This window comes from Cibotium barometz, chromosome 19 (genome assembly GCF_041138505.1).
Source record: "Cibotium barometz isolate CiBa-2024 chromosome 19, ASM4113850v1, whole genome shotgun sequence".
NCBI classification, from domain to species: Eukaryota; Viridiplantae; Streptophyta; class Polypodiopsida; order Cyatheales; family Cibotiaceae; genus Cibotium; species Cibotium barometz.
The window spans coordinates 54,686,538-54,713,194 of record NC_141064.1 but is presented as its reverse complement, the minus strand read 5'-3'; the positions used below and the strand labels follow the sequence as shown (position 1 = coordinate 54,713,194).

The 26,657-nt window shown below is 39.4% G+C and overlaps 1 pseudogene; it reads left to right on the top strand.

Moving 5' to 3' along the window:
• Positions 1 to 215: 215 nt before the first annotated feature.
• Positions 216 to 26,277, top strand: LOC147628746 (subtilisin-like protease SBT5.3; annotated as a pseudogene).
• The last annotated feature ends 380 nt before the right edge of the window (positions 26,278 to 26,657 follow it).

The window sequence follows — 26,657 nt, the reverse complement described above, 5'->3', positions numbered from 1 at the left end:
CTCTCCACCTCTTCTCTTTTCCCTGAATATCTCCCAGAATATCTCCACACTCCTAAATTCCCTCACGTTACCCATTATTCTCTCCCAGTAGATTCTTCTAACCTTTTCACAAGTTCTTTCACAATTACATCTTCTCTTTTACAGCCTCTATCCAAGAGTTTGTTCCCACACACACCCTATTCACTTGTATATTTCAACAAAGAACACCTAGCAAGATGCCTTATGATGCCAACTTTCATGAGGCCAAGTACAAGCAAGGATGCAGTATTGGCCAAGTAGTGGAAGTTGACAAGAATGCTGTAGTTGCCGCAGTTGAAGGTCAAGGACATAGGGACATTGGCAAGTGGTGGAAAAGTTCGGGTGATAGCAGAGGAGTCATCAGTTCCAGAAAAGCAACCATTGGCAAGGGAGCGAGATCAAGTGGCGGTAATTCTAATGGAGCAAGAAGTGGAAAAGGAGCCAAAGAAAAGGAACATGAGCCTATGGATGGACCTAGTCAGGAATGGAGCAAAGGTGCATGGTTTTCTCAATGCTACATGCACACCTTAATCCAATGCCACATGGATATGCATGTTACTTATAGCCACCAAAATCATAAGTTCAAAGGCCGGATATGAGCAGGTCGGAGTAGTTTTGGCAGCCCATTAGGTGCCCAAGATATGCACCAATGGTTAGGACATATATTGGGCACAAAATGAAACACATTTAATGACATTTTGGATGATATTTTGGGATCTGAAAGGGGCTGGCCTACCAGCATACGACCTGCCATCAAAATCCCTATATAACGTGAGGTGAAGGGTCATAATTCAGCATTCAGCAATTGGACAATAGTCCTTGATCAACAGAAGGCAGCCTCAAATAGCAGATTGCAACTTTTGGTAATATGCAGGAGTAGGTTAGGCAAAGAGTCTCTCTTGTCTACTTCTCTCTACTTGTGTCATCATTGGGCATGTGATTAGTATGAATTTTTGTAGCTTAGCATTTATCATCACTTGAGAAGACCTATCAACTCCAGCCAGATAAGGCGATTGATTTCTTGTTGGGAGAGATCCAGGAACGGGGAGTCGAGGTTATATTAGAAGAGGGGGGAGACATCCCATTTGAAAGGCTTTCTTGTTGGGAGAAGTCTAGGAATGGGGAGTCGAGGCTATTTCGGAAGGAGAAACTTGAGAATACCAAGATCTACTCTGCCCCTCTCAATCCAACTCCATCGACCAATCAAGGGCCAACCGTGGGATACTCTCACTGTCAAGTGTATGTATATGGTGGATGTAGGAGAGAGAGAGAGAGAGAGAGAGAGAGAGATTTATGGAGTAAAATAGTTAATGTCTCTGCAACTTGAATGATCTTCTTTTGCTTTACAGGGAATTGCAAGGAGATTGATCAGAGCAGCTCTTCACGAAGCTGCTAGGAAGCGTGAACTACGATACTCAGATCTGAAAAAGATTGAGAAGAAAGTTAGGAGGTTTTTTCATGATGACATAACTGTTGTTGTTGTGTTCATAGATCATGAACTTCTTGGTAGACAGGTGAACTTTCCGCCAGTTTCTCTTAGAGGTGGCGGTGACCATACAAATACACCTTCTTACATGTTTTCAATAGATGTTATGGACACTGCCCATGAGGCACGAGCCTGAACTTATCGCAATAAGGCCTGAGCTCATTCTGTATGATTCCCTAAGACACTTGACTTTTATCATTTACAAGATCTACATATGGCCAAAACAAAGGCTTTGAGGTTTGTACTTGGTTCATTGTGTTTGAAGCCGGTAAAAATTGGTAATCTGAACTTTTGTCAGCTATAGAAGGCGGGCATTGAAGAGGTGTGAAATGAAGGAAGACTTTTGTCAGCCGGCTATGTGTGCTATGGGGTTGTTTTTTCTTGAGTTCGAGTTGTCAGTTTTTCAACTGGCTGCGCTCCTGCCCTTGTGTGTTGACTTGCTAGTCCAAAAAAAGCCTATTTGTATGTGTTTTGTTGACCCAAAACTTCTGGCCCAGAACATGTTAAAGTAAGATCAAGCTGTTGAAATTGTCATTTTGAAGATTTTATCTTCATGCCATGTTTTGTTGTCTTGTATTGGAGCAATGAGTAGTGTCAAGTTATCCAGATGAAAAATGTGGCCTGGTTTGGTAGTGTACAGATTATAACATGAAGTATAGAGCACTACCCAAAGGCACAGAAGACCTAAGAAAATATACTTGAAGGAAAAATATAATTTGAGCCATAGATTGATACCTTAGCTTTGTATAATCAAGTGATAAGTCATGACAAATCAAAAGTGCCAATTGGGCTTTGTGACTAGTCTCATGTGTGAAAGTGGTTATGTCGCTTGTTTTACCATGCTCTCTATGCTATGTGATGGAGCCGATGATCATTATAAAGAGAATGCGGGGGGGAGAGAGAGAGAGAGCTTGAGTTCTTTGCAAGCAAACACACACACACACACACAAGAGTGCAAGACATGAGAGAGATCTATATGGTTGAATTTTTTTAAATATTTTTCTCTTCTATACAACCATATAACTAAAAGATAAGAGTACTTTCATAAAGGGAAAGTACTCTCCTACAACAACATACAATGGTCGGTCTATAGTGTGAACTCGACTATATGAGCTGGCGCTATAACTATGCCACTCCAAAGTGACTGTCTCACAGCTTGTCATCCATTGGCGACATATCAACCATAATCCCATCAACCATGTCAGTGGGGTAAGTGCGGAAGCTATCACCTAGGTGAGTCATCAATGTTTGTCGTAGTACTAGTTAAGCTCAATATCTCAATACTCCTCGAGCTCAACTCCACACTGCACTCCAAGTAAGCTCCTAAACCTGTGGAGCTTCTTTGTGCCCAATGTCTTCATGAAAATGGTAGCCACTCGATCCTATGTGTAACATATATCAGATCTACATTACTTGTTAGAACTTTCTCTCTCACAAAGTGATAATGTATCTCAATGTGCCTCCTTCTAACATGGTATATTGATTAATGGTCAATTGTATGCTACACATGTTATAATAAATGATAATTGTCCTATCCACGGGCTTATCTATATCACCAAGTAGCTTTTGAAACCAAGCTACCTCATAAGTTGTTATAACATCCCTGTACTCTGACTTTGTACTCGACAAGGCAACTGTTGGCTGCTTGTTACTATTCCAACTCACAACAACACTCTCAAATGAAACCACTGGTAGATCTCTTGTCTGTAACAGTACTAGTCCAATTAGCATGTATACCCATGTAGCTGTATCTTTGTGTCAACCTCATAGAAAATTCCATAATTAACTGTGGACTTTATGTACCTGAGAATCTCTCTACCTGTATCCAAGTGGCTTCCTAGTGGCTTGCATAAACTGACTCACAAGTTCAACAACATAGTTCAAGTCTGGGCTAGTAATGGTTATGTAGATCAAGCTACCCACTATGCGCCTATATGTAGTGGGGTCCTTCAAAAGCTCACCTGTATATCTGCGAAAAGCTTTGTGTTCTGCTCCAATGGCACCGAAATAGGCTTACATCGTGTCATGCCATACTGTCTTTGTAATAACAAAATGCCATGAGGTGATCTCACCACCTCATGCCCAAGAAATACCGTAGCTCACCCAAAGCCTTTATCTTAAACTTTTGCTTCAAAAGCCTCATGACATCATATATATCAGCATCACTATCATTAGTGATAATCAAGTCATCCATGTAGATGACTAATAGCATGATCCCTCTGTCTTTTTCACATAAAAAGAAAAAATTGCATTGGATATTGAAATCTAATGGTAACAAGATACTTCCCGATCTTGTTTGGCCATGCTCTAGGTGCTTGCTTCAAGCCATACAAGACTTTGCGTAACTTGTACACAAAATCTAGGTGTGCATCACTCATAACCTGGTGGCTGCATCATGTCTACTTTTTCTTGTAAATCACTATGCAAGAAGGTATTCTTTACATCCACCATGCAAGAGGCACAAAAGGTTGATCTATCTTTTTTCTTCCCTTTGCGTGATACATGTGTACTTACATCTGTGCTCAACTAACCTGACCATGGATTAACATTGGAGCCACTGCTAGAGAACTCTCCAAGTCCACTAAGTACTTGTGATTGCTGCTTTACATGTGATGCATCAATACTTCTTACATCTGGATCTTATGTTGCTTTCATCCGCTAGTGCATATCAGCTACTCATCTTGTCAAAGACAACATCTCTGCTTACTGGCATCTGACGATTGGTAGGGTTATAACATCTATAACCTTTCTACTCCATAGTATAATCAATAAAGATGCATTTTCATGTTTTTGGATCCAAATTTATTCTTACTTCATCAAGAACATGCACATATGCAATACATCCAAATACTTTCAAGTGAGACACATTTGGTCTTATGCTTGTAAACTTCTGTTTTAGGCATCATACCATGAACAGTTGCAGTGGGTGTCCTGTTTATAATGTACGTAGCAGTTGCTCTACTCCTTCTCTCCATTAGTTGATGAGTGGTAGATTTTAGACCTCTTTCAGAGATAGCAGAGCCCCTATGGGCTTTGGATAGTACTTCTAGATGTCTCTACATATTTATGCATTGCTTTCCATTTGTTTCATCTCCACTACATTGTATGGGGGCATATTGCACACCTCGAATATTTGGTATATACTCTGGTTTTGGTATCATAGGCCTTGGCAAGCGTTAATAATTCTCTCCAGATTGTGCCTCTTATGTGAAAGGGTACGTAAGATGTAGCGTATCTCTAGTGCGATTGACTGAGTGCAAGAAAAGGGCATTCCTTACTAGACAGGAACATGAAGTGTATTAGCTTTTCTCAAGTGACGATAATTCAAAGGCTTGGCACATTTTGGATAAGAAGAAAAACCCCACCCCCATCATAGAACCTGTCATTTTGGAGGCAGCTATATGATGTGTCGGATCAACCTATACCGTAGATATCACTTATTTCTAGGCCCACATCATCCTACACTACGAATGTCACCAAGAGTGCATGCACCTGGCAGTCTCTCCGGAGAGATATGTAGCATTATTGGGGCTAGGCAAGGCTTCACTCTTCCTGCTACTATTTGGGTTATGTATTGATGATATTGCATCCTTTGTGGATAACTTTAGAGGTAGAGAATCACCTTTGGTCTGAATGGTGGTGCCTATATTGCTTTACGTTGATGACATTGTCCTCATCTCAGATTTAGAGGAGGGATTGCAAAAATGCCTTGATGCTCTCGACAGATTCTGCAGAGGGAGACAGACGTTACAATCAATTTAGGCAAAATTTAGAGGAGGGATTGTAAAAAAACCTTGATTCTCTGGATAGATTCTGCAGGGAGATAGACGTTACAGTCAATTTGGGCAAAACAAAAGTGATGGTATTTAACACCAACAATTCGATCATGTCAGGGTTATCTTTCCTATTGAGAGAGGCACGAGTGGAGATTGTGCCAAGATATGTATACCTTGGAGTCGCATTTACAGTCACGTGTTCAGTATGACTATTGTTGCCATTGATAGATCAGCAGGAGGGCTACAAAGAGCATTTTTTGAGACTCACCGGGGATTGAATCTTCGTTAATATCCCAAGGTACATGCAGATCCATATGTCACATGCTATGCATATCATAGCTGGTTAGCTTGGAGTATTCTGTTGCAACCTTCGAGTAGAGATTGGGAGAGTCTAGAACATCCCACAAGAGAAGCAGATATGCGAAGTATGCACCATAGGGGAGGTAGAGGATGAGGTCCACTATATATTCATATGCCCAATGCATTATGACATACTGGGGAGATTTCACTATCCCTTCAAGGAGGGGTTTGGGTTAGTGGCATGGCTGATGCAGTATGAGTACTATAGATGTTTGTGGATGTACCCGATAGATCCCAGATGACATAAGGATGGACTATTGAGAGGATATGCTGAGAGACAAGGCCAGCCATACAAGACATTGCCCAGAGATCCATCATTGATTTCTTCATGGCACGAGCATCCACATCAGCCACCCATGCCGACACTATTGCATCGACATCAACTCATACTAGCCATACACGTGCCATATTTGTATCCTATAGGAGTCCTAAGTGGGCATGCCTTCTCCATCCTACGTGCCATGCCCTCACCGTAGTTTCCATTAGGAGGCATATCGAGTCGTGTTTTAGTTTTCAATTTTTACCTCTTTTTTTAAAATAGTTTTTCTATGGCACTATACAAATGGTATCATTGTACTATTCATAGTTGCATAGGTCCTTCGGGTCTTTTGTAGATGTTAATGGATCTCTCTCTCTCTCTCTCTCTCTCTCTCTCTCTCTCTCTCTCTCTCCATTCAATCGTGTTAAATGTTTAGCTTGTAAGATGTGTAGCCATGCTTGTGCATATATGTAGTGTTTAGTGATGAGATACATGAGAAGTCCCGACTTCTTACCAAGCCCTTTGTGTGGAATTGATCGTCTCTGTCTCTCTCGGGTGGCACGGTAGAGGTGAGGGGGCTGAAGGGGCTTAGCTAAGGTACCTTATAGTAATAACATTATATTTTAGGGTGTAAGAGAAAAATTAAAACAATACAGTATATAATATTAATAGTATGTGTGTACACACACAAAATAAAACAACTAGATCTATTTTACTTGAACAAAAAAAATTACCACCTTTTAGTGAAAGCGACCAATTTCCCAAACACTTGGTTACATCAGTGAGGTATTTCATCGAAAACCATTAAGTTGACCGGCAAGACCTAAAGCCCATTCTTACAACTTTGAAAACTTTGCTGGCCATTTATTCATTGCAAACATGGAAAATTGGGGAGTGGACAAGACAAGCACCACATACTAAAAGTAGTGAGTAGTGATTATGGTAAAGCTCATTGTTATGGGTTTGGGAATAGCCATGATGTTGCTTTGACAAGCTAGGGGTCCTACCAAGAAGTCAATTTGTGAGCATTGTATCTTATCGGATGAGCCAAAGGGAAGAAGTTAAGGTTGGTCTATAATTGTTTGAGTGCATTAAGATGGGGGATGGGGCACATCCAATCAAGTAAGTCACCTTGGGAGACTCTTATGCTTCTTCATAATAAGGATTGAACAAAGCATTTTCACCTAAACTACAAGAAGCTAAATAAAGTGATGATTAAGAACATCTAATCTTACTTAGCATAACCTAGGATAGATAAAGTGAGCCTCAAGCAATGAGGAAGCCCAAGCTAAGCACAATCGTATGGGAATCCAATAAGCTGAAGTGTGAACCAACATAATATATGCAAAAAAGTGAGGGAGATCTCCTTAATGGTAAAATTGCATATATAAAAGAGGTTAGCTTTCACATTTGCCCCGTCATGATAAAAAATAGTCCATGGCACACTAGTCTAGCCTACAACAAATGTGTACACGAAGTTGAATGACCTCTTCAATTTGTTAATTAATCATGAAGTAAGGCCGCTTCATATGATTTAGCACCGTCTTACAAAGGATAGGCTTTGTTATAATAAGATGGTGTAGTGTCTTACAAAAACTAGGAGGAGGCGAGGCCATGTTAATCGAAGTGGTTGACATACCTCCCTTCTTGAAGGTGACCGTATCCTCGAGTCAGCAATCCAAAGAAGTTGAAGATGCCTCAAAAATGGTTTGTGGGAAAGCCAACCTTATGACTGCAAAGCTCTTCCGGTGTCTAGCATGTCTTTGAATGCACATGGAAGTATTTAATCTGCTTGTAACACTTGAGGTACTGAGACTGAAGTTAGAGCCCTTATTGAGGTTGAAGGAAAAGCTTCCTTTGGCACTACATCAACAGTACTAACACTGTACGCTTAAAGAAATGGCATGCAACAACTATGGTTAGGTCCGGCACTTTGGTGTAGTAGAGGTCAATGAAGGTCATCTTTGGGAGCCATTATGGCCTCCTTGAGCTCTCTGATTTGTTTGTGTGCCATTTCCAAGAGCTGGTCTTCCTGTTTGAGCAAGGCTTTGTACTAAGTTGTCTCTTTCTGCACTTACTTCTCTACGTCTTCGTCATGCAGGTCTTTGGAGGAGTTCAAAGTGGCGGTGGTTTCCTCTGTCATCTTCAGCATCTTGTTGTTTTACTCAGCAAACTTGTTTACAGCTGCTTTGCCTTCAGCTTGAATGGCTTTTGCTTTGTCGACCTCTTTCTCTTCATGGGCCTTAGCTGCCTCTTCTTGTGCTGCTTCAGTTGCTGTGAGCTCATTTTGAGCTTTGCAGCTCTCCTCAACATTAATCTTGTGCCTCTTTCAACTTTGCTTGGAGCCTGGCTTGGCCCGCGACCTCTTCTTGCATCTTATTATCCTTGTCCTTGAGGTCTTTGTGCAGTGAGGTTGACCATGGTAACATGCAACAAAGCCTTCTTTAAACCTTTACTTTGGTGAGATCTTTAGTATCCATTCATTGAGTAGAGAGAAGAGAAAGTAAAGTAGACGACCTAGTATTGAGTCCCAAATACCCACTAGAGGCCCCCTCCAAGCAAAAGTATTTGCTTATATTATTTCTTTGAACAATTTCTCTAGAATGCTTGAGAACAAGAACTATGATTGCCCAACCCAAGGACAAGGAAGACCGTGTGAGAGAATCCACCAATCCAAGGGCACTATAGAAGACTCTAGGATAGTTGTAGGACTACACATATAAAGAGGGGCTTTAGGGTGGGTTGCCTGGAGAGGATGAAGGCTAATTTTGATTTTATGCTTGATTGATGCTTGATTTATGATTGATGATTTATGTTGCATACCAATGCTTGCTTTTATATGAATATATGCTTCTAATCGGTTCACTATTGTTGTCGGCTAGTTTTGTTTACACAAAATATCATTTTTTGGTTAGCATTTAATGCTGTGCAAGAAATAACTTTGCCCATTTAGGAACACACAACTGAAGCCTGGAAGCTTTTTAGGCTAGCTGATTGAAGTATGCTTGCGTCTTATGTTGTCGGGCTAGCTATTTTGCTGAGGACTGCCAACTCGACACAAAGTCCTCCTATGGGTTGGCCATATTGCCTACCATGCCCCATGGGCATGGGCTAGCCTTTGGCTGGCCCACGAGCTAGCAGACCAAGAGTCCTAGATTAGTATTGTGGGGTATAAATGTTGTAGAGCTTTCGTAAGTGGGAATGGAGCCTAGTGAGCATAAGAAGGGGTTGAAAGTGCTCATGCAGCTCACCAAACTGGAGAGAGACAAGCTACTAGTGAGAATGCACGGGGCTAAAGCGCTATGGTTATCACGAAACTACAAACATTCTGATCTACATTGACCATAACAAGGTTCTCTTGGAACGATGGCTACTTTGGGCATTGTCATGGCATGAACAAAGATCATAGATAACCCAAAAGTTATTATCGACTCGTAGAATGGACACGAATTTTATGTAGATCCAGAGGGAAATATGTATATCTCCACAAAAAGCTCCTTCTGTGTCCAATTGTTTTGTGTGCCAATTGGAGCGCAAGGACCTCATAGACTCCGCAAAAATTTAAGAGCTCGCACGGAGCTCGTTGAGATTCAACCTCCAAATGTAAAAGACATTCTTTCTGAAGAGAGTTCAAGTCAATCAAGGGAATATGCGCTAGTATGAGGATTCCCATGGCAACCTCTTTAACATTACCATTATACAGAGGGACGTCGATGGAAATTACAAGTTTTTGGATGCACCCCCTAGTCAGCACAAGTGTTATCATCTTACTAGTGATCAAAGGATGTATGGGGATGTAACACATACATTCAGAGAATGATCGATGAAGTGAGAAGGACAAAAAGGTTTGGGCAAGGGGGAGTCTTGCCCAATGTAGACCTAGAGCATAGAACTTTGAGACCAAGTGAAGTGAGGACCTCTCTCCTCAAGACCAAGAAGCTTTATGGTGCTGAGAGGAGAAATTTCATTCTATTCCACAAGCCAAAGACTTGAAACCAAAGTTATGCTTTCCTCCACATTATTAGACCCTATACTAGAGGGACATTTAGCTTCCATACTAGGATGAGAACCATTAGGCAAGAGTCTTTAGAAAGAACCAAATCAGTAATCATAGCTCTAGGAGCAGTGATATATGGAGACCCCTAAGTGACTAAGAGAAACATCTTGTGGGATACCAACCTCCTATACTCAAGTGCTTCTAAGAGTTGAACCTAGAAACATGGCCATAATGACTTCCGAGCCAATAGTAGAACACAGACTAAAACAGGGCCCAGAATTCATATAGCTCAGGAAATGAGAAGAACCATAAATTCTATTTCCGCACTAGTTAGACCCATAAGGGGAGCGAGAGAGAGGAAGTGGAGTATGGCCATCCCAAGATAAGACCCTCTCTAATAGTCAAGATGATTTCAAAGTTCAATGGAATGGGAGATTCCTACTTCTATTTGGTTGCTTTCAAGCACGTATGTATAGCCAAAAGAGTGATCTGTTCTCGAACAAAGATGAATGCTTTTGGCTTAACCTTAGAAAGTGGCACTTTGCTTTGGTTTTAAATGCTAGAAGATTTATAAATAGAAAGCATAGAAGACTTGGAGCTATCATTTACAAGACGACTCTCTACTAAGATAGATATCAAGCATAGCTCCATAACTCAACTATGTTAGTTCAAGCAGCTTAAGCACAAAATCGTGAGATATTTTATCAATCCTCCCAAGAACTTAAACAACAACAGGTGTCCTACTGAGGGAAAACCAAGCCATCATTCGTTTATATGTGAATGATGTTTGTTTAATATGTTTGGAATAGTTATATGGACGTATTATACAGTGATACATCACACATAATAGAGTATACATTTTAGATGTTACATTTCAATCAAAAGTTTTTTCTATCAAAACCTTTCAATCAAAAAGCTTTCACTATAAAAGAGCTTATTTTATCATTGTTTTATACTTTGTTCTCGGTTTGTAAACTTCAGACATTGAGAACAAAAATGAATTATATAAAAAATTAAAATTAGATTTTTAATTTTAATAGATTAAAATATATGCAATATTAAGAATATATATATATATATATATATATATATATATATATATATTGAGTAGTCTTATAGTTTTTTGGAAAAAATAGCATAATAATGATAAAAATCTTTAATGTTTAAATCTAGTACATTTTTTTTTTTGTGTTGGTAAAAAAATAATGTTTATGTTGAATTGGTATGTGTTGAAAGTTAGCTCTATTAAGTCGTTTAGGATACAATACAAGTAACTTGTTATATGTGTTAGAAGCTCGCTTCACACTTATAAGCTACCTAGGATAGAATAGAAGTAACTTGACATGTGTTGGAAGCTTTTGCTTCACACTTTGCAAGTTATTTAGGATAGAGTAGAAGTAACTTGGCATGTATTTGAAGATTTTTCTTCACACTTCTTAGTTGCTTATGATAGAGTAAAAGTAATTTGGCATCATGTGTTGGAAGCTTTTGCTTCACACTTTTTTGCAAGTTGCTTATTAGGATAGAGTATTAGTAACGTGGCATGTATTGGAAGCTTGCTTCACACTTGCAAGTTGCTTAGAATAAATTAAAAATCTCTTAGCATGTGTTGGAAGGTTATTTCACACTAGTCAAGGTGCTTATGATCATTTATTTAGTAGTGAGATGTGACTTGACATGTATTGGAAGCTTGCTTCATACTTGTCAAGTTGTTTAAGATTACAATAAATGTAATTTTGCATGAGCTTAAAGCATTGTCTTTTGTTACTACAAAAAAAGTTGAATATCAATTATTGATTTTTTGTTTTCATAGCTTGCATGTCTTTTGTGTCTACATATGTATTGTTTTCTTGTAGCTTAGAAATATACTTAGATTTTCTCATAATTTAAGTGAGTTAGAGAGCATATATTTACTTCATAATTGTGGAGTTGCTTAGTATTTAGTACATATAAAATGGCAATGGGCATCTGTATTTGAAATTTATCACAATTAAGTAATTACTTATGATGAAAGATAAAATATGCTTGAGTTACATTTAAAGTGGATGCATGCTTTTGTAGCTTGTGGCATTTAATGTTATACGTAATATGCACAACAAAGTTAGGATTTACACTACCAGATTTTATAATAAAATGTGCACACATACTTAGAGAAAGTGAAGCAAACTATTGAGGTTGCCCTGAAATGCAAGGTGTTTGATTTTGTTTCGACCTTTGGTTGTACTATTGCACTAGACAGATAGACGAGCTATCAACAAAAGCCCCTGATAAATGTAATCTGCATTTGCATAGAGACACTATTTTTCTTAAAGCAATAGATACATCTTTAAGGAAAAAGACATTATCATACATTGAGAAAGTGTATGAGAGAGTAATTGCAACAGTTGGTGGCCCGAAAAATGTGACAACAATAGTGATAGATAATGCTTCAAATTACAAAGGTGTCGGTCTTGTAATTCAATGCAAAACCAAAGATAACAAGGGTACCTTGTATTGCATACACTTTTAATCTATTATTAAAAGATATTGAAAAGATTCCTTTTGCACAACCTACATTAGTAGATGTAAATATCTTGGTAAAGTTCATTAGACAGCATCAGTTCACACATGCCTTGTGTCGTATGTGGTTGGATAAATGCGTGCAAAATTTTTGTATGATAAGGTTTGCCACTGCATAGTATGTTCTGGAGAGATTGACACTGGGTCGAGCTACATTACAAGAGACAGTAGACAATAGGAAATTGGATGCATGGGTGGCTAAAAATCCAAAGCATGCTGTTGCAAAGCGTGTAAATTTGATTTACTCACATATACATTTTGACAAAATGTAGAGAAGATAGTTAGTATTGTAAAGTCATTTGTTATGTTATTGCATCTTGATACAAAGAAGTTTATTATAGGAAAAGGGTATTGGTTAAAGTTAGAGAGGCAATTCACCAACAAGTTAAAGAACATGATACATAGAAGTTTGTTATAGTTAAAGTGTATTGGTTAATGTCAAAGGAAATTCGCCAACAAGTTAAAGAACATGATAAGCTCTCTGGTATAGAACGGCTATAGATTGTTGCTCAAACTAATACTCGATGGATATAAACACACTCCTTTGAATGAGGCAATCTTCATGCTAGATCCAACTTTTCAAATTCATGCTCAATCCCAAATAATGATGTCAATGCAAATTTCAAGATATTATTTTGCTTAGGAGATGAAGGAAAAGAAACTTTTAATCAACGAATAAAATGGGTGCTTTTGATGATCCTTAGCATTTAGATGTAATTAAAGAAGAAACAACTCCAATGTGGCAGTAAGAATATGGCAGTGAGACATTTGAGTTGCAGTATGTTGGAGCACAATTTTTATATATGGTGGTTACTTCCTCTAGTAGTTGTGAAAGAAATTGGCCTGCATGTTTCATTCACACAAAGTGACGTAACACATTGAAAGCATCATGTGTTATGGACTTAGTTGATATTTATTGCAACGTGCGAATGATATATAGACCTCACATAATTGGAACTCAAGCATCCACTACAAAGATGCTGCCTAAATTGACACATGATGTAGTGGGGCTAAAGATAGAGGCAACAAAGATGAAGAGAGTGGAAAGTCACATCAAATTCATTAGAGATAAAAGAAGTTTATGATTTGGTGTCCATGCTAGTAGAAGATAATGATGTATAAATTTTTACTCTCTAATGAATATTAAAACTTTTTATGTTTCTTTATTTTTTCATATACGTATTACATGTGGTATATCAGAACATTTACTTTGTGACATTGTATTATTGTAGAGATAACACATCATAATAAAAAAGAACATATTATATTAAAGAGATAAATTCATTGCATCATGTGAAAGTACTTCCAATTCATCAAAAATTATAAAGATAACACATCATAACAAAAAAGAACATATTATATTAAAGAGATAAATTCATTACATCATGTGAAAGTACTTCCAATTCAAAAAAATGGTACATCTTTACAACGGCCATAAAATCAATTACATGTCCATAAAGATGTTTGCTAAAAGAAATTACATTTGGGTGATATCCTCAACTAGTTCTTGATTGGCAAGAGACATCATGTATTATCTTGTTTATATTAAACTTGGGAATATTTATATCTAGGGAGGAAAGACGTAAAAAAAGTGCCATGTATCTCTCCAGCTATCTCTCTAGCTCAAGAATTTGGGCCTCCAAATGAACTATGGTTTGAGTAGCACTTTCTATAGTATGACCTTGGCTCATCAATGCCACTTCCAAATGAACTATGGTTTGAGTAGCACTTTTTACAATATGACCTAGGATCATCCCACACCCCAACTTGCTAGTGTGACAACGAGGAAAAACTGAAGATGGATTGGCTCTCCGTGTGGTAGAATCATTCAGGTAGGCTTGAGAGACGGTGGCTTACCCTGTGGGGTGGCGGATGCCAGCGGTTCGGCCTAGATGATCCGCTAAGGTACTCGCTAAGGTAGCATCTGTCCATGTACCTGTGGAAAAACAAAAAACCAAACGGAGCGCGTTCGAGACCCCTTGGAAAGGACTGTTTAAGTGTTGGTCCCCTAATTTGTAGGTGTAAGGGTAATTGGCCTAGTCCATTCTACTATAGTGTTGTCTCTTCACGTAGTCTCTCATAGCCTTTACCTTGGCTAGCATTGCCAGGGCAAGAAGTTGAATCCACATGTATCCAACGATCTCTTGCATAAAGACCTGCTGTACGAAGTAGATAGGAACTTATTGGTTAATGGGTAAGGTCTTCTCTATCTCTATAAAAATTGTTGCATGATAGCTTATTCTTAGCTTGTGTGTTGAAGAACTGATAGCTTCAATGGTGAATTAGGCTTCGCATGGCTAGAAACCCAAACCAATGTGTCACAAGAACAAAATTGTTCGGACATAGCTTCTTCACCTCCTTGAGAGAGAGTGGTGGACCCTCCAAGGTATCGTCATCTGGTTGTATTCTTCCTTGAGCACTTCATGAAGACCTTGAAGGATTTTGTAAGGCAAAGAGCTAGGCAATAAGGAAGCATGGAAGAGAGTTGGTTAGTGCAAAAAGCATGTGTCCACATGGCAGAGAGTTGGTTAGTGAAAGAAGCATGTGTCCACATGTGTCCACATGGCAGAGAGTTGGTTAGTGAAAGAAGCATTTGTTCACATGTGTCCACATGGCAGAGAGTTGGTTAGTGAAAGAAGCATGTGTCCACATGGCGGCAGAGAGTTGGTTAGTGCAAGAAGAATGTGTCCACATTTTAGAGTATCTTTCTTGCATGGATCCCACAAGGCCACCATTGTGGACTCTGGAGTAATGAGGAAGAAAAGTGCATAGTGTCCCATGTACCACAAGGCAAAGAAAGAGAAAGGAAAATGTAGACATCAATGTTGAATAAGGTGAATACATTTTATATTCTCAATAGTGAAGTTATAACGACGTGGGTGGCAAGGTATAAAGAGGTTAGGTGTCTGGAAAATATCTGGACGAGCAAGGCAAAAAGGAGAAAACCCGACAACCCCCCCAGATATTCAACAAAGAATGGAGCTACACTCTCCCAACACTCCAATGGAGAAGACACTAGTTAATAGGAATGTGTGCTATGGATCTTTCTGACAAATGCGGTGTTGCAATAATGGAGTGCTGATGATGTATGCACACACAAATGTTAAACAAGCTTTGTGCTAAATGACAAGAGAGTGAGATGACACTACGACACCAATGAACGAGGCAAGATATAATGTGCAATGTGCCTTGTATATTGAATTTGATGTGCACGTGTTTGATTCATAAAGCAAATTTATGTAGCTTTTATATGAGAAAAAGAGAGAGATCTTATCTAGCCACTTCTTGCTTGATGTTGATGAAGCTTTTGCGCACTTGCCAATGATGCCCTCCACGAGAAACAATGCCCTCACGGCCCTCAAGGATTGAATTTTACAATGCTTTCAATTTTTGAATACAAACAACTTACGAGGCTTGCTAACGTGTGACTATGTGAGTGGGTGAGTGCGAAACTATGTTATTGTTTGCTGCCGGGAATTGCACCTGCTTCTTTATTACAAATATCTTCTCCTCTTCCACTTCCCTCTTCACATGCAAGGAAAAGAAGACAAAGTTATTGTGCTTTTATTTTTCTTTACCCCTTTTTCCCCTTGGTCAAATGAAAGTGGGAACGACTCCTTTTCAACGACGTTTTTTTTATAAAAGAAAACTTAGAAAAAATATATAATATGGAGGTTATTTCCCTTGGCCAAGTGAAAGTGACGATAGCCTCTTTTTAATGATACTTTTTTTTTAAAATAAAGAAAAGCTTCTTTTTAATGATACCTTTTTTTAAATAAAGTAAAGCTTAAAAAAAAACATGTAATATAAAGGTTATTTTCCTGTGATCTTGCTGGTTTCACTGCGATGTAGTCGGGATGGATTATTTTCTTTCTCTTTTTTTTTTTGCGTGTGAGGGAGCGTGCGAGTTCGCCTTGTTCTCCTTCACAGTCATGGTGTAATAGTGGCATCCTGCGGGGAAAGCTAGCTGGCTAGTGTGAACCCAGAATCTTTGGTTAGACTAGTGCCTTATCCTTTGGGCTATAGGATCATGAGCAAATGGCTAGGATCTATAGTGAGAAAGGTAACATCTGACAAGTGAATCAATCGACGGCTCATGGATAGAGTGAGAGAAGCAAAAGTGGAAGGATGGGATGGCTTGAAAACCCTTAGAAGACTACCCAACTCCTCAACTCCCAAACACTTAAGGTCTTGCACTATTTCCCAAGGAATGGGTATCCACCAAGGCATGATCGAAATTTTGGGTAAAGGAACCAGAAAGGGCCATCAAAGCTAAGGAATCTGCAACACAATTTCCATGACGAGGCAAAAAGGTCAAGGAAGAAGAGGTGAAATGGGTGAAGAGGACACGGGCTAAAAGACTATAGTAGTGCATCAAAGGGTGGAGGGTGCGGGCTTGGCCATGAAACTGGTGGACCATGAGTTGTGAATCTCCATAGATATGAACATGAGATGCTCCCAAAAGAAGTAGTGCTCTCAAACCAATCAAAAGTGCTTGATATTCAGCAATGTTGTTGCTCAAATAATCTCCCAAAAGATCTCTCAAAAGAATAGCATTCCCTTCAAGTGGATATATGACAATGCTGCAACTACCAAGTTTGTCCTTGCCCCTACATGCTCCATCAAAGTATAGACTCCAAAAAGATGTGGAAGATTCAACGTCATCTGCAACTCATAACGGAAAAGTCAATGCAATCACATCCAATAGGGCTTAATTTTATCAAAAATGGTTTTGGTAGAGAACCATGTCCCATCCATTTCTGCAAGCTGGACTTTATTCTTTCTATGAAGAGCAATGTTGTATGCATCTTCATTGTTTTGGTACATAAGTAATAATAACATGTTATTGATTGTCTTCATTAATGTTTCGGGTCTAGCCATTGAAAATAAACCTGTACAAATGCATTACATCGACTGAGCATTACATTATATAGTCTATGCATATAGTCTATGCATAATGCATAAAGAGAATATAAAGCTCTCAATGCATGCATAAGATTAAGCCATATTCATTAAGCTTTATGCAAAATCCATATGCATATATCTTTGTTACGTGTCTATTTATACAAAAGATATATGCATATGATTTATTACATATAATTTATACAAAAGCTATATGCATATTTATTTATACAAACGCTATATGCATTAAGGTTTATACATAAGCTTAATGCATATATCTTTATTACTATACATTTATGAAAAATCCATATGCATTAAGCTTTATGCATAAGCTTAATATATATGGCTTCATGCATTATCTTAATGCATATGTCCTTATGTTTTATTTATAATGAAATAAAATATAGCTTAATGCATATGGCCTTATGTTTTATGTATAATGAAATAAAATACTCCCAAGCACTCGGGAGTGCACCATAAACAAGTAAAGAAATGAACTATGAAAGACAAGTACTCTTACCTTGAAATGAAGATAAGTAGACAATGCGTTGCAAAATTGAGCTTATGTTGCAAGGACAATCTACAAGCATAAGAAAATGTATATGTTAATAATATTTATGCATACGGCTTTATGCATAAAGCTTTATGAATATGGCTTATGTATTAAGCTTTATGCCTATGGCTTATATATTAATCTTTATGCATATGGTTTATGCACATGCCTATACATTAAGCTTTAAGCATATGGCTTATGTATTAAGCTTAATGCATCTGACTTATGAATTTTACCTTTATGCATAAAGACTTATACAGAAGCATTGAGCATAAAGAGAGCTCTCAATGCATTAAGTTTTATGCAAAAGCCACATGCATTAAGCTTTATACATATGGCTTTATTACATATGTATATATTTATGCAAAATCCATATGCATTAAGCTTTATGCATATGGCTTCATGAATTAGCTTAATGCATATGGCTTTATGCATAAGCTTATTGCATATGGCCTTATGCTTTATGTATAATGAAATAAAATGTTCCCAAGCACCCAGGGATGCACCATAAACAAGTAAAGAAATGAAATATGAAAGACAAGTACTCTTACCTTGAGAAGAAGATAAGTAGGCAATGTGTTGCGAAGGTGAGCTTATGTTGCAAGAACAATCTACAAGCATAAGAAAATATATATGTTAATAAGCTTTATGCATATGGGTTATACATTAATCTTTATGCATATGGCTTATGTATAAATGTTTAAGCATATGGCTTATGCATTCAACTTTATGCATAAGCTTAATGCATAATCCATATGCATTAAGCTTTAAGCATAAGTCTTACGTATTAAGCTTCATGCAAATGCCTTATGCATTTTGCCTTTATGCATAAAGCCTTATACATAAGCATTGAGTATAAAGAGAGCTCTCAATGCATTAAGCTTTATGCATAAGATTTATGCAAAAGCCATATGCATTAAGCTTTAAGTATAAGCTTAATACATATGGCTTTATTACATATGTACTTTTGCAAAAGCCATATGCATTAATATTTATGCATAAGCTTAATGCATATGGATTTATAACATATATATTTATACAAAAGCCATATACATTAAGCTTTATGCATAGGCTTAACACATATGGCTTCATGCATTAGCTTAATACATATGGCTTCATGCATTAGCTCAATGCATAAGCTTAATGCATATGGCCTTATGCTTTATGTATAATGAAATAAAATACTCCTAAGAACCCAGGGGTGCACCATAAACAAGTAAAGAAATGAACTATGAAAGAGAAGTACTCTTACCTTGAGAAGAAGATAAGTAGGCAGTGCATTGCAAAGGTGAGCTTATGGTGCAAGGACAATCTACAAGCATAAGAAAATATATATGTTAATAAGCTGTATGCATATCATGGCTTTATGCATAAAGCTTTTTATGGCTTATGTATTAAGCTTTAAGCATATGGCTTGTGCATTTGGGAGAAAAGATCGGCAAAGAAAGGACGCACATTGCATGGGAGAATTAATTTTGTAATAGTACGCAACTGTATACACATATACAGCCACACGCATATATAGCCGTGCGCGGCTAGGAAAAAAAAAATCCTATTACATGTAGCCGCCACAACTCTCACTACTTTTTCTCACTATGTCGCACGGCTATACCATCATCCTCTTGTAGTGATCAAGGTCTGTTTGCACTCAAAGAAACCATAGAATAGCTTATATTTCTTATTTGCTTTAGCTCCCAGATAGAAGTTATGCTTCTTCAATCAAAAAGCATGTTTTGTACTCCCTCTATTTTAATCTAAATCTACTCGCTTCGCTTTTCAAAAGGATCAGCCCTTCATCTATTGTTTCATCTATTGTGAGGCCCAGTGATTGCATACTCTATTATGGAACGAAGGAAAACCTAGAGCTGCGAATACACGCGGAAAAAAACCTTATGGTTTTTATTATTGAAGTTTCTACTAATAATGTATTAAAATGAAAGAATAGTTGTCGGGCTCAAGCAGACTTTATTTCAAATTTACTCGCAATGAATTTTCAAGACTTCAACGTTTTATATGAACTGTGGTGAGTCTTTTACTTGCAGTAAAATTTGTTTACAGCTCTGTAAGAATGTTTCCATCTGTGTGCGTTGTGTGTGAATATATGGAGGCCTCAGATCGACGGCTCTTTTGATGATATATTAAAATTATGTTTATTGGATTCGAATCTTTCGTTTATTTACAATAGATACAGTCCTCTATTTATTTGGTCCGCAAAAGCTCTAAGGAATAAATGTTACTTTCGTTTTGTCCACCAGCTATCTAGTCGGTTCATGTAATTCATTAAAATGTTAATGATGTTTGGTTAGTTTGATTAGCATTAAACATCCAGCTAGGTTAGAAGTCATAACCAACTAAGTCGTTTATAAGCTTAATAGTTGAACATGATTCTCCATTATTTCTTCCCTTCGTTTTCTCTAGCCTTCTAGTCGTGCTATTTCCTCAATGATGAAGGATCGATGAGCCGTTCAGCACTGTATTTGTGCAGGGGCTGCTTGCATAACAGGCTATAGGAAGACTTTCGCGGGAGCCTGTAAGAGCCTTGGAGTCATGCAGGTTAGTCCAACTTTAATGTTGACGAATGTCTCTCAAGATTCGCTTACCAGGTTACCAAGCTTCAACGCAAAGGTGCTACCGTGGTTAGGAGTAGGAGGAGGACGACGACGACGAAAGGGAGGCGTTGGTGGCGCAACATCGTCACTCTGAAATTGGCGGCAACGCCACCCACGCCTCTAGATTAAGAAAAACGGCCGTCCTGCGTAGATCTCGTTTCGCTGCTGCTCTTGTTATTGTCTTAGGTACGATCAAGAAAACTGTAGACTATAAATGTCTACCAGATTCGCTTAAAGCTAGTTCACGTTCCTTTTTGTACTTCCAGTCTAGAGTAGCATCGTTATAATCAAGAAGACTGTAGGTTATAAATGTCTACGAGGTTCGCTTAAAGCTACTTGACCATGCTTGAACGCGAAGATGCTGCCGTGGTTAGGAGAAGGAGGAGGCGTCCGTGGCGCAACATCATCACTATCAAGTCACCCACGCCTCCTACGTCTCTTGAACTCGTTTAGTCACCCACGCCTCCTACGTCTCTGAACTCGTTTAGTTTTGCTGCGGCGACCAAGGTTCAAAAAACAACTGCTTCTCTCTATAGCTATCTCTCTCTCTATAGCTATCTCTCTCTCCCTCCTCCAGGCATGTCCCCATCTCTCTCTCTCGTAGTACCTAGTACCTGTGCGTGTAAGTGTGTGTATAGATCTATTTATATATACATGCTTACATACCTATAGATACATATATACATAATATATATGTGTGTATATATTCATATGTGTGTATGTATATATTTATTTATATATCTATAGGTATGTATATTCTCTCACTTACACATGCACATAATATAATATTAGAAAATATATGTGTGTATGTGAAGGAGGGGGATTACTTTCTAATGTATGATATATATATATATATATATATATATATATATATATATATATATATATATATATATATATATATATACATGCTTATATACCTATCAATACATACATACATAATATATGTGTGTGTATATGTGTGTATTTATCTATGTATGTATTGGTTTTTTATATTCTCTCTTACACATGTATTGGTTTTTTATATTCTCTCTCTTACACATGTACATAATATAATATTAGAAGATATATATATGTATGTGGAAAGGTGGACAATTTGTTTTCTAATGTATTATATATATATATATATATAAGAAACTCATTCAATGAGCAAATGGCTTGATGATGACAATTAATTGTGAGCCCAGTGCATCTAGGTGTATGGGAAAGAAACCCCCAAAGAGTGTCTTCTCTTCTCCTTTCTCCTGTTCAAAATTTATCCCTCTCTTTTCTCCAAGTAAAAAGGGTAGTAGATAGATAGATTTGAATAAATGCCTCCTCCTTTGCCCACGTGGAGTGAGAGGTAGTCGTCTTTTATCTTGTATAGATTCTACAGCAACATCACTGTGTAGATTTGGATTTGAAGGTTCTCCGTAGATTTCGCAGTATTATTAGCCGGTTTTTTGCGTTTCGCTTAGAGACTAACATCGGAATCTTATAATGTCTGGATTTTTGCGTTGTTTATAATATTCCTATTGAGCGAACAATATAATTAAAAATACCCTTTCGAAAATGATTGTTTTTTTTTTTTGGTTGTATCTAGAAACTCTCTATATGTTCATTTTCAGTTATAAACTACGAGGAAAGAAGAAAGACTTTGTGTTGACCTGTCTTACACATTTTTAAATGCCCTGTCTTCTGCTCATGGGCAGTAATATTATTGCAGATGTTAGGAGTCTTCTTTCTTGCTGTGATTTTGGCCAACCCGACATGGGCAGCGATAAGCAAGGTACGGCTAGTAGCTCATGCGACAGTTAATCATGAGCTGGACCGTATTTGAGTTCTAATACTGTAGGTTCTCTATGCTGTCACATTTTGCAGTCGTCGTACGTTGTTTATATGGGTGGTCACCCTGGTGATCCAGGTATCGCTTTTGATGACAATAACGTTGAGCCTGTGGAAAATATCCACGCATCCCACCAACGACTGCTTGCAGGAGTTCTGGGCAGGTGCGCGCTAGTGTTTTCAACACCTTCTTTCTTCTCTAGGCTTCCTACATATTAGTTTGTGTGTTTCATTTTCGTTTGAGGTCGCTAGATATAATAATAGGGCATTGCTTGTCTCTCCTCTAAATAATGTGGAATGGCGACATCCTTGTGAAATGGAGCAGCGAACCAGCAGCACGGGAGTCGCTTCTGTATAGTTACACGCATTCCTTCAACGGCTTCGCTGCCACCTTGGAGCCTCATCATGTGTCTGCCATCTCTGGTATACGTTTTGATGTGTAGAACTCCCACTCTCAGGGAAAGAATCAGGCGCTGGTTAATCAACATCTGTATTTTTGTGTTTGCTATATTGCAGCATTGCCGGGGGTCATCTCTGTGTTTCCAAATCGAGGGCACAGCTTGCACACCACTCGATCGTGGGAATTTTTGGGTTTAAACGAGCAATCCGGAATGACTACATCTAGTTCCCTTTGGAAGGAAGCAAACTACGGTGAAGACGTGATCATCGGAGTGCTGGATACAGGTTTGCACTGATCATAAACAACGTGATACTTCAAGTATATATATATATATACACACACAAATAGCTTTCATGGTATCCTCGATCTTATATGCACTCATAAGCAAAGTCACTAATGGTCTCCTCGATTTGGTAGGCGTTTGGCCTGAGTCCGAGAGCTTCAGTGACGACGGCCTTGGTCCGATACCGTCAAGATGGAAGGGACGCTGTGTCAGCGGCACAAATTTCACGTCGGCCAATTGCAACAGGTGTGCAATGTGCTTTAAGCTATCTAAGGTAGATTTGATTTCAGTATTTGCATTGGTGCTCAGTATTTGCATTGGTGCTCTTGTAGAAAATTGATTGGAGCACGCTATTTCATCAAAGGCTATGAAGCTGCCAGAGGGCCTCTCAATTCTACTTCCACGGGAGATTTCGTGTCTCCAAGAGATGGGCAAGGCCATGGAAGTCACACTTCCTCCACTGCAGGCGGCAGCTTTGTACCCAACGTTGCTGACGTATTTGGCATCGCAAACGGGACTGCAAAAGGAGGGGCACCCAAAGCACGCCTGGCCATGTACAAGGTGTGCTGGCCGGGGGAAAACTCGTGCTACGACGCTGACATACTCGCTGGTTTCGATGCTGCCATCAACGATGAGGTGGATATACTTTCTCTGTCAATGGGCGGAAGCCCTCCTTTGGTGGATTATTTCCAAGATGCAGTGTCTTTGGGTAGCTTCCATGCAGTGGTGGTTGCAGGCAAGGTGGTCGTTTGCTCCGCCGAAAACGATGGGCCTAGCCCTTCCTCAGTGTCCAATGTGGCTCCTTGGGTGCTCACCGTTGCGGCCAGCACAATTGACAGACAGTTTTTGGCCTCAGCATGGATCCAAGTATACGGTAAGGAGGCAGCAATAGCCCGTGCAAATATGCATGAATAGTTGAATTTGGAAACCTCATTAAAAAAAAAAAAGAAATCAAGTGAAATAAAGCCATACAAATATGTATTTCTGAAAATCGACATACAGGCAACAGCTATAGTTAAATAATTACCATACTTTCAACTAAGCTAAGTAACTCAATAGTATAAGTATACAAACTACTCTCTAGTTTAGTTGTTATGATGTAGGGTGTTTTTTTCAAAGTAATTATCAATAATATTTCTAATTTTATATGTTCTCCACCTCCCTCCCTCCCTCCCTCCCTTCGGATGTCTGCGTGCCCACTGTGCATGTAAGGCACGATAAGTTCAAAGTTTGGTATTTCTACATAACGGCCGGAATTACGCCCTGTGGTTGTAGGGGTTATCCCTCACGCCGTCTCAAGCTGCCTTCGCATGCGCAAGGGTTTATGTTTTGCAGCCCTAGGCCCCTAAACCTTTTTGGTGAGATGTTTGCAAATATTTTGGGCCTTGGCCAAATGTCGTTTTCCTAAGGTGGAGATTGTGGTGCATTTCTTTCTCCCCTCGAGGCTCGGGCCTGGGCTTACAATGAGCCGATCATATAAATGCAGCGTTATTTTTAGTGCGCTGCACTCTTGGCCCTACGGTCTACGCTGAATGAGTCACTTCCCTTGCATGGGCAAAGCGGGATGTAATTACAATTATGGTTCATGCTCTCGTGTTGTGGTTTCGCAGGGGTTCAGCCTTTCTCATTCAAGTCTGGACAGAAAGATGTATCCACTCGTTTTAAGCAGCCATGTCAAATCCAAAAGTGCAAACTCTACGGCCAGGTAGGCGTGTGAGAAAGTTGAAGCTTCAGCTAAACCAAGAAGGGTAATATTTGTTACTAGTTGTGGTTAATATCGACGTTGTAATTTGGAACTCAGCGAGCGGTGTTTCCCTGGGTCGTTGGACCCGAAGAAGGTGAAGGGGAAGATCGTGGCGTGCCTGCGAGGAGTGAATCCACGCGTCGAAAAGGGCACGGTGGTGAAGGAGGCAGAAGGGGTGGGCATGATCCTGCTCAACCAGCCCTCCGACGGAGATGATGCAGAATCGGATCCCCATGTTCTCCCGGCAACCCATATTTTCAATGTGCAGGACGTAGCTTCGATTCTAAACTACATCAACAAGACAGGGTAATACTTTGCACCAGTTGCTGCTGTAGTGGAAAAATACGCCATTGACCCACACTAACATCCATGCATATCGGAACCTTCTCAGATCCTCCGCTGTGGCATACATAGGCCATCCGGAAACGCTTCTGGATGCTAAACCAGCCCCTCAGATGGCAGTATTCTCTTCCCAAGGTCCCAACACGCTCAATCCTGATATCCTCAAGGTAACTTTTTGCCTCTTCATTCGAGCGGCTAAATACAGCAACTAGCTAAATACGATATATAATTTTATATGTGTAGGTCAAATTCTCATGAAAATTTGTGATCTTTCTTTTCTGCTGCAGCCTGATATTACAGCTCCAGGCGTTAACATTCTGGCAGCTTGGACCCAAGCTTCTCCTCCAGCGGATCAGTACACACCAGATCACCCTCCCATAAAGTACGCAATGGTATCCGGCACCTCCATGGCCTGCCCGCACGTCTCCGGCGTTGTGGCTCTTCTCCGAGCTCTTCATCCGGACTGGAGCGCTGCTGCAATCAAATCTGCGATAATGACCTCCGGTGAGATTCAGCTAGCCGTCCTTGTATCATAATCACGTTGATCATTGTAGTATTCAACTAATGATTCTCTGCTCCTACATATATGTCAGCGACTGATCACGACAACACCAGAAAGCCGATCACCGATGGATCAGCACTTGTTGATGCCACACCATTCAACTATGGTGCCGGCCATCTCAGTCCCAACGCTGCTGCTGATCCTGGGCTCTTGTACGACGCCTCACCCAAGGACTATCTCCTCTTCCTTTGCAGTCTACATTACAACGAGTCCTCACTTAAAACAATGCTTGGCGGCGATCACCCGTTCACCTGCCCCAAAGGTTATCGCCGCTCCGTCGCGGATCTCAACTATCCTTCTGTCACGGTGTCAAGCTTGGCCGGGAGCCGCACGGTGGAGCGCACTGTGACATACGTTGGAGGAAACAATGTGTACGAGGTGATTGTGACCCCTCCAAAGGGCATCCACGTGGAGGTTATACCTCCCAAGCTGGTGTTTTCCTCCAAAGGGGAAAAGAAAACGTTCAAGGTAAACCTACAGGTGCACGGCAAACAAATCTTGCAAGGGCAGTATGTGTTTGGTCACTTTACTTGGACGGACCATGGAGAGCATCTTGTTACCAGTCCGATTGTGGTGAGGCCAACATCAAGTACAACCAGTTGAATCAGAGCCCCGGGCCCCTAATTATAGGACTTTGTGAAACCCTTTTTTTAATTGCAACGCTGTCATTTGATGGTTGGTTGTGGTACATCGCACAGTAGAAAGGAATTGAGTCTCTGATTCCACGACATTTTTGCCGACGGTGTGTGAGAGACAGAGATAGTATAAACGTCATTTTTCCTTCATTTATCATTGTCAATCTATAGTCAATAACATAAGGACAGCGCTTTGGGGAGACCGCATAACCATACTGATGAGGGTGACGTTGAAAAAGACACCCACGAGATACAAGACAAAGAGATTCTTCATTTGCTGGATGCCAGCAACGATGATCTTTTATCGCCCTTCCAAATGAACGGTTTAGTAGGAATAATGCCCATTTT